The 9,442-nt window shown below is 36.8% G+C and overlaps 1 long non-coding RNA gene across 2 annotated transcripts; it reads right to left on the bottom strand.

Annotated features, from left to right (window-relative positions):
* Positions 1-2,651: 2,651 nt before the first annotated feature.
* LOC135289688 (uncharacterized) lies at positions 2,652-5,608 on the bottom strand. Of its 2 annotated transcripts, none has more exons than XR_010352423.1 (3): positions 5,256-5,608; positions 4,293-4,350; positions 2,652-2,767 (listed from the first exon to the last, which is right to left on the bottom strand). It is a non-coding gene; the product is annotated as an uncharacterized LOC135289688 (long non-coding RNA). The 2 variants fall into 2 exon arrangements; XR_010352422.1 differs by having other exon boundaries at positions 4,293-4,333.
* Positions 5,609-9,442: the final 3,834 nt, after the last annotated feature.

Raw genomic sequence — 9,442 nt, 5'->3', positions numbered from 1 at the left:
ACAAAAATGAGCATCAACAGGGCAAAACCTTAGGTAAGCCTGGCATATTACAATGCTGCCTCACATGGTTTTAGTTCAACATCTGCTGCATTCCACTGGCAGCATCATATAAACAGGAAAATATCTCGCTTGCACTTGCACTAGAAGTCTACTTGGTTATATAATCTGGAGAGTATATTGGTACATTAATTGCCCTCTGTCAAATGCTTTAATTTGATAAAGCTAAAGGTGACCTAAAGAATATTTTAAAATTTATTAATTTATGTGACAGTATAGTTTCAATATTTTAATTTATGCAACAGTACAATTTCTATACAATAGGGATGTGTAATGACAATTAATCAAATATTTTTTATTTATTTTTCACTTCAATATGCATGCTAGGATTTTTGTCACAAAAATAATGAAAGTTAGTCGAGTAAAATGAGAACAATCTAGGACCATGGATAATAAAAACCCTCACATTTCCTTACCAGATATTTTTTTGTTTTGTTTTGTTCTGATGAAGATCATGAACCACTACAGAGGGTTGGAACACTGGCAGTTTCAGACCACGTTTCAGCCTCCTCCAGATAGAACCAGAGCTGTCCAGGACCAAAGGACAGGCACAACCTCAGTGGCACACCACTGTGGACTCTGCATGCAGGAAAAATACTTAGTGGAGAGGATCAGCAGGACTCTGTGTGCAATTTCAAGCATAAACTGGAATAGACAATTGGAAAATAATTTCCTATCACACTGCTCTGGTAATCTAAGGAAAGTGAGAGCAAAGAAGCACATTTAAAAATTATGAGCTGAAAAGACTTTTTCATTTAATCAGATTTTTTTATTCCTTACCATATAACTACTGAATTTATAGCACATGATATGAAAACACCCAACGCTTCTCTCTGTCAAAGACAGATTATTGGACTATGCAAACCACTGTTGCAGAACAACTTGGCAGTTTTAGTTTTCACCCTGCCATACTTTGGGTAAGCATGACTCAACAAATTCCTTGTGCAATTTCCCTTAGATATTGAACTTTCATTTCATGCCTCAGCAGACCTGTCACATGGCCCAATTCTGAGTCTCGTGCTAGAGAGTCTGTTGAATAACAAGGAAGGGATTCAGCTGACATGGAAAATGTACCATCAGGAGGAGCTTCCCAAGGATTTGACCAACAGCATCTGGCCAGTGGGGCAGCAAGGACTCTATGCCACTATGGTATGTGTGAGAGTGATACAGGTATACAGCTTGTGGGACTGGGTGGGGAGCAGATGGGAAGAGAAGAGGCATTCTGAATTTCTTGGCAAGTCACTTTTACAAGACATTACTTTCTAAAATAGAGATTGCTCAGTGCTAGACATACTGATTTTCTTATTATCATTACATGCTGTGCACGTTTGATATGAATCTTAGTAATTCATAATTGCAAAAACTGCTTAGAGGTCTTTGAATATTAGCTTCTCTGGAAATGCACATAACTGGTCATAGATATATTCAATTAACAATTGCTATAACTGGTCTGAATTGCAGAAGAGCCAACAAGCCCCAAGCAGAGACTTGCAGTCTGTACAGAAAAAGCCATTTAGGAGACATTTAGGGCATTGGGTGTCTGCACATCTTTATCAATTAAAGTTTTCAATGAAATAGGTGAAAATTAGTACAGATGTAGGAAGTGACTCATTTGAAAGAGGTCTACAGGTGAGCTGCCACATTAGATCCAAATATTGAGCAGGGCAAATTAGAGAGCATTGCTCTCAAAGGGGCACAAAAGAAAAGACACTCTAAGTCTCCAGGGCTGAGAACCTGCAGTAAACATGAAAAAAGTGTTTATTTTAATATTTCCTCAAGTTTTATTCTGGAGAATAAAATTGTGCCTAAAGACAAATTCTCACACTACTTTCTCTCAGGGCTGGGAAAAGCTGATTGCTTTCACATCAACAAAGGATGTTTTCTAGGGCCTGTAGGGTGAGGTTCTGTAAGAACACAACAAATAAAGCCCATCTTCTTCCCTCCAGATCTTACCACTTGCAGGTACAAGTCATCCCTTGTAGCTGATCTGTTCAAGTATCAACACTATCCAAAATAAACTTTCCCATTTCCAGACAACTGTAAATATCCACTGAAGAAAGAGTATATTTTTAAAAAAACATTAATTGCAACTTACATCACAGAAAATTTAGATAATAGCCCATTAGTTCTAGACTAAACATACACCAGCCATATTTTAAAGTCAAAATTCATGTCAGCAAGTAGAAGTGGAGTGGACAGTAATTATAGGAGGTATTCATTACCTGTAACATTGCAGACTACACACATTCTTTTGGACATGTTGAAACTATGTACAGTCTAAAACTGAACTCCAAAGAAAACTTTTTGGAATTTGAATATATATCATAGGTAAATAGATGGAAAAAGCATGTTAGGACAGGAGGCATTTTATCCAAATAACACTTTGGGGAAAACTAAGCCTATTTGATTTCTGCTGTCTTCTGCATTTTTCCATGCACGAATATGCGTGCATTCATGAATATGTAAATTTCTGGTATTAGGTTGGATCGCACTGTGATGCTGGCACATAATTAGGAGCTCATCACTGATGATTTATGAGCTGATGCCATGCTATTAGCATTTAGAAATAAAACTACCACAAATAATCTTTTATTTGTACTTTACCAGGGCTATTCCTAACAGTAGCCACTTTATTGAACATCTACAGAAAAACATCAGGTCTTCCTTCTAAATGGTGATGTTCATAAAACTCACAGGATGTGGGTATTTTCTGTAGGAGGAAAAGAAAGCATTGGTGAAGATTTGAAAAAAACTCCAACAAACCAAACAAAAAACCCCAGGAAAATAGTTCCTTAGTTTAGAGACACAATGCAACTTAGACATAACAGCTACAATAAATAGCAGTAATTCAAATTAACAAAAAAAAAAAAGAGTAAGAAAGTTGCAGAAAGAAAAGAAAATAAACAAAAGAAAAAATAGGAACAAAAGATACAGCAAGTGCTATCAAACTGAAAAATTTCTACTAATTATTGTACAAATCTCTCCAGATAAAGGTTTAACTTCAGTTGAGAAAAGTGTATTATATTTCACTTTTAGACCTTCTTCATTACTTCTTTGTTTATATAGATAAAATTCAGCCTGGGAAAAAAAAAGACTTGGGGCGGAACTGTCCATGTATATAATAAATACTTGGTGGAAGGGAGTGGTAAAGAGGGAGCCCGGCTCTCTCAATAGTGCCAATTGACAGAAGAAGAGATGATGGAGAAAAATAGATAAGAAAACACACACAAAGCATAACATTCCACCTGAACACAAGAAAGCAAGCTTTCTTTTACAGTGATGGTAGTAAAACATTGGCATGAAGAGGTTGTGAAGTCTCCCTCTGTGGAGATGCTCAGAACCTGACTGGAGAGGGCCTGGGCAAGCTGCTCAAGCAGAGCTGTTGGACCAAACCAGATCTTAAGAGGTCTTTTCAGATTTAAAGGATTCTTCTGTGATAGAAGAAAGGCTTGCAAGGAAAGGGAATATCTTTTACTAAGCTTTGTAGGAAAGCTGGTAAACAGCTTACTTTGGGCCACGCAAACAATATTAATCCTAAGAAAGCATCAAAAAACGAATAGTTCTATTGCTCTTAGCTTAATTATCACTATATATTAAATAACAGAATTACACAAAATATCAATGCATAACAATAAAACAGCAGTTAACATTCACAAAGCTGAAGTTATTGGCAGAGTAAGAAAATAACTAGTACTAACAAGTTAAGGCTTGTACCGCCCAGTGGTAGGGTTGAGCAAGTTCAGACTCATTATTGCATGCTAAATTATATTGATAAATTAGCAAGAGCATGCAACTGAGGTTTTTGACCCTGTTACTCTTAGACTTAATCTGTATTAGTCTTCAACAGTCAGTGCACTTAAACTTAAACAGTGCTGTCATCTCTCCCTCTGTGATCTGTTTGCAGTCTGGAATGCCAGGCATGCCCCTATGATTTTCCTTCAGTTTCAAAGCTGACCAGTACCTGAGAAGCAAGCTGCTTTTAAAAGAGCAATAACATAGTATTGCTGGTTCAGGTGGCCATCTGCACTGTGGAATTATCAACTCAAATTTCATATTTTCATATTTATTCTGTTGCTCATTCTGACAAGATGAACATAAAGTAGCTGCTACAACAATCTTCATCTGCTCAGCTATGGTCAAACTGATGTATGGGAGCAAGCTGTCTTGTTTACCACAGACCAGATACAGAGAGAAGAAGCAAATGAAGAAATTAAATTACAGGAGTCTGAACTAACCTTCAGCATGCTGATGAATGGCTTCCTACTGCACTCAGCCTCTGAAAAGAACAAATAACTAGAGGCAGATAATCTTACTAGGAATGCGGGAGAAGAGCCAACTGAAGAAGAGTTCACATTTATGGTGAATTGTGTTGAGGTCACTCCTCATTTACTACAGAAGATAACTGCTGCAAAGTGACAACGGGTGGAAGAAACATTTAGAAACTGGCAATACCAACTATTATCTCCAGATATACCACAAGGCAGTTCCAGAGGTGATATTCTCCATTTTCAGGTATCTGGTTCCATGACATTTTCAAGAAATAGAGACATAAGAGATCACAGTGGAAATTTCCCTCATGATCAACTATTTTCATATCAATATTGTGTTATATATGCACATTTATTACCCTGTTTTCTTTTCCTTCTCCCCCTTCAGTTTCATGTTGGGTTAAATAATTTATCAGACATTCAACAGAATTATCAGAATTCAACAGAAATGAGTATTGCTGAGGTGTTACAAGAATTGTAGGTCATTGCCAATATTTTCTGCACTTACTTATAGGTGCAGTAACATCTAATTCACATGTCCATATTTTCCATAATACTTCCCTGGCTGATGTCAGGCAAACAGGCCATAATATAGTGTGCACTTACAAGGAACACTTCTGGGGTCTTAAACCTGACTGACTTTGTGCTAACTTGTTTTAGTTGTGTCTGACTGAGTTTTGGCCCATAACATGCTGAGCCAAACAATGACCAGCCAGTCTGGGCAGCACTGTAAGCTGCAGAGTATTTCTGGTAGACTTCCCTGAAATTCAAGAGTTTAATAGGACTCAACTAGAACACCATTTTTCCTGTTAGCACCAAGTCAGAGAAAGATGCTGAGCATGCTCGAGTTACTAGTTTATCTATTTAATAGCTACAGGTAATTAATCTTAATTCAAATTTATATAATATACCCTACCCATTTTATAATACCTGAATTATAGAACTGTTCCCAAGCAATATTGATTGCTTCCAGAGCTTTTTCTTGTATGGCATTAGATCAGCTGGATAGGTGAAAAGTATGGAAAATGCAGCAGTTTCAGTCCTTGGCTGGAATGTGGTTTTATCTTACTCTCATGGGTCCTCATTGCCATGAGTATATTGCTTGGTCCTTGTGCTATCATGGAGAATGAATGTCAGAAGGGTGGGTGTGGAACCCACGTGAAACCATAGGTATGACCGAGTGCTCATTCACTGAATGAGGAGAGCCAGACTTTGAGGGATATTCCAGCTGTCCAGCTCTGCAAGCTCCTGACTGTTGCCTGCTACAAAGCAGGATCAGGCCTATGTTGGGTGACAGCAACACATCACAGATTATCATGTTTTGTTCATAGCTGAACCTTCTGTGACACATCAAACCCCATAGCCCTCAGGAAACTAGTGTTGCAAGATGATCCAGGCTCTGTACCCTTCAGTACATGAAGCCCATGGAAATTAATTTCCATACATGCCATCTGCTTAGACTTTACAATCCCTGAAAATTCAGGCTTAGAGCTGCTGTCAACCCAGCTCTTTCTTTTCCCAGAATAGGCCACTCTTACAGTGATTTCACTCAGCCATTTAGAATGGATCACACAATTTTAGTTACAATCTAACTATCAAACAATCAAACAATACAAAGATTTCCTGAAAACTAAGTCAACATGCAAGTGTGTGACTCAGTTTCCAGACAGAACTTTTTTCTCACTTGATTTGCAGTAGAGATTTAATTCTAAATTCTTCAGTCTTGAGTTTAAGGATATTCTGAGGTGGATGTTGGGGTTTTTACAGCATCCTGTAGTAGGCTTCTTCCACTGTGTATGCACAACTTTGACTCTTAATAGTAAGAAGCTATCTAGCTTCTTACTATTGAGAGTCAAACTATCAAGCACAACTTTGATTCTCAATAGTAAAAAGGAAAGATTCAGAAGAGATGTTTCCCCTCTCATTTGAACATATGCATTAAATTCACTATCTTTTTCTGCTACAATTTTTCCAGTGCTGTGCCTTAACTGTATTTTTGTTTTCTACTTTTCCCTGTCTTATAACAGAGAAATATTTGGCACATCCACTTCAGGAAGGAAAAAATCTATTTTAAGCAGTCTCTAGTGGAAAAAGATACAGGTGGTTAGGAAAAAAAAAAGAAACAAAAGAAACAAAAGAAAAAAAATTACTGAAATAAGAAGTTAAGAAGTCTCTTTGTGGAATCAGTTCTAGAGGGGAAAAAATGGTGAACATATCTGATTGCTCTTTCAAGCACCAATAGTAGATTGTATATATATACTCCCTGTATTGCTTGTAGAAAGGGCCAGCTTGTGACAGACTGGAGAACAAATCCTTGTACTCAAACACTGAGGGGTGAGAAGGCCAGATTTACAAAGAGTGGTTGAAATCAGCCTGTACCACATCACAGAGGCAGAGCTGCTGATCTCTCAATTGCTAGTGACTGCAAGGAAATTGAGAGAATTTGTGACTGCGGGAGTTCAGATTGGACATTAGGAAATGTATCTTCACTGAGGAGATGATCCTGGAATGGTGTCCCCCGGGAAGCGGTCATGGCACCAAGCCTGACAGTTTACAGAGTGTCTGGACAATGCTTTTAGCAATATAGTCCTGTATGGAGCAGGGGATTGGCTCAGTGATTCTCTGGGGTCCGTTTCAACTAGACATATTCTGTGATTCTGTGTTCACATTATGTGGGATGTAGTTGAAACCACAAATAAAAAATTAGCACACATGTACAGAAACAGAATTTTAAAACTAACTCAGAAAGTACGGGACAATTAACAAGAATTATTATCCCATATTCTGTGATAAGGGATATGACAGAATTATTTAAAAGCCCTGTTTTAAGCTATGGGAAAGTGTATTAATTTACACTATCAATGTGGATAGCTTTGGATTTCTAAGGACAAATTGCCCTGCATGAATTCATGATACTCTGGACTTCAATTCACACACTGATAGTTTAAAAAAAACTGGTTTTGTATGTGACATACATAAAAACCAGGTTTTCTCTTCTTTTCTCAGCAATAAATTCCATGAAATGCAAGATTTTTGACACAGAAGTTATAATTCCAACCGGACACAACATTATTGTGCATTCATGAAATAGAATATAAACTAGAAAACTGTTTTAGTACATAGTGGACTTCACCTGGGTATTGTAGATTTCTGCTACAATGAAGTCATCATTATATTTTCTTTGTCTGTTATTTAAAAAGAATGACTTTGCTTGTTTAGACAGGAAACTCCTTTTAATCTTTTTACTGATAGAATATCTCACAGAAAAATTTAGAAACATGAAATTAACATACTTAAAGTTCACATAAGTCAGTCACCCATGGTCACAGCAAAAAACGGTCATAAGATTAGTCCTTTCCTACATTTAATTTTAATTTTAAAATTTAATACCAGGGAGAATTTTGTCTACATGTATTCATATTGAAATAGTGTCTTTTCATTGTGAAGACTCATATAGTGGATGGTATACCAATGAGATGACAAGAGGATCTCATTCTTTCTCATCCAGCTGCAGGTAGATGAATTGTATAAATCCATCAAACAGACATGAATTTAGGTTCAGTCTTTAAGATTTTGAGCACTGGGCATGTGTGTTTAGACTGAAATCTGGAGAAGACAAAACCCCCAACCAACGAAACACCACCACCACCACCAAAAAAACCAACTCAAAAAACAGCCAACACCCCTAAACCTTAAAAAGTTAAAATAAGGAGTTGTCACAGATATACGCAAGATTCATTTTTCTCACAAACTCTAAATAAAAGCTTTGACAGAGATGACAGTTGGCAATTTAAAGTATGAATGACCTTGGCAGAATCAGATTCCAAGTTCAAAGACATTAATAAAAACTATTTTGAAGGGCAAATTAATAAAATCTAAAAGAAAATTGAAGAAACTGGAAAACTGCTTCTGGGTGAAATTTCCTGCTTTTCAAAAAGAGATCAATCTATGATCTTGGGTGTAAAATCCCTTTGGAAAGTCAACTTCACCTGCTTTAGTGGAATCCTTGTGGAATTTCCTTAATGATCACAGAAGACAATAAATGCATAGAAGTCAGCAAACATATATTAATTTCTAATTTCCCAAAAGGGGAGAATTACATCATCAAAATGGAGAGAGAAAGCTTTTTAAAATATAAATTACAGAAGAGATATTAATGACATTGGAAATAATAGCAAAAAACCACAAATTTTGATAACATTCTGACTTTCAAACTGACAGACTGTTTATGTGGTTATTTTCCTTTCTCTGCAAAGGAAAAATGCAAATATTGAAAGAGGAACATTATCTAAGACAGAATGATGATAAAATGTGAATGTACTAAAGAATGGGAGACCCTGAGAAAGCCAGATATCACATATTTTTTAGAGCACACTTAGCTAGTGAGGCGAATCCTCCCTGGCAAACAATCTAATGCAGAAGGAGCTGGTATTTGCCTAGAAGTTTCTACACACTTTCAGTCCCTTCCCAATGAATTTAAGAACAGGCAGTGCTGGCTCAAGGTGCCCTCTCCATCTCTTCTGTAATCAGCAATAATCCTCTCGCTGATTACTTTAAACAATGTAATTCATATTTTCGATAATATAACCTTAAAAAAAATCTTAATTTATCCAGAAACTAGCAATTAGATTAATTTTCTGGGACACACCTCCTCTCCAATTCTATTTTATTTTTTTAACAATTAAACTTACTTCCCCCATCCAGTCATGTCTGAACTTCTGTATTGCCAGCCTCAGTGTAGCTGCAATTCAAAGCTGTTACCATACGCAACTCCGAGTACCATGTATGTTAGTTGATGGAATATTCTATTCAAGTACCTTCTGCTCTTTCAGACATTACCTAACATCTTTTACCTAAATCAGACAAATATTCCTTGTCTGACAAGCCTCACGAATTCAGACTTTTTCAAGTAATTGCAAGACAAAAAAACTACTGTAACACACACAGCCCCCAAGCCTCCCCATCTCACAGACACACACATACACAGACACATACCCCTGGTGTGTAAATTAACAAGATAATTTACTTTTTTTTTTTTTTTTAAGTCTGAAAATGAATGAAAAAAATCAGATGCTCCTTAAGGAACTAGTGAGTAGTATTTGAAGATGCTTTCCCTT

The sequence above is a fragment of the Passer domesticus genome, chromosome 1, assembly GCF_036417665.1.
Source record: "Passer domesticus isolate bPasDom1 chromosome 1, bPasDom1.hap1, whole genome shotgun sequence".
Lineage (NCBI taxonomy): Eukaryota > Metazoa > Chordata > Aves > Passeriformes > Passeridae > Passer > Passer domesticus.
Note: the sequence above shows the minus strand (reverse complement) of the source record. Positions and strands in the feature narration are given on the sequence as shown.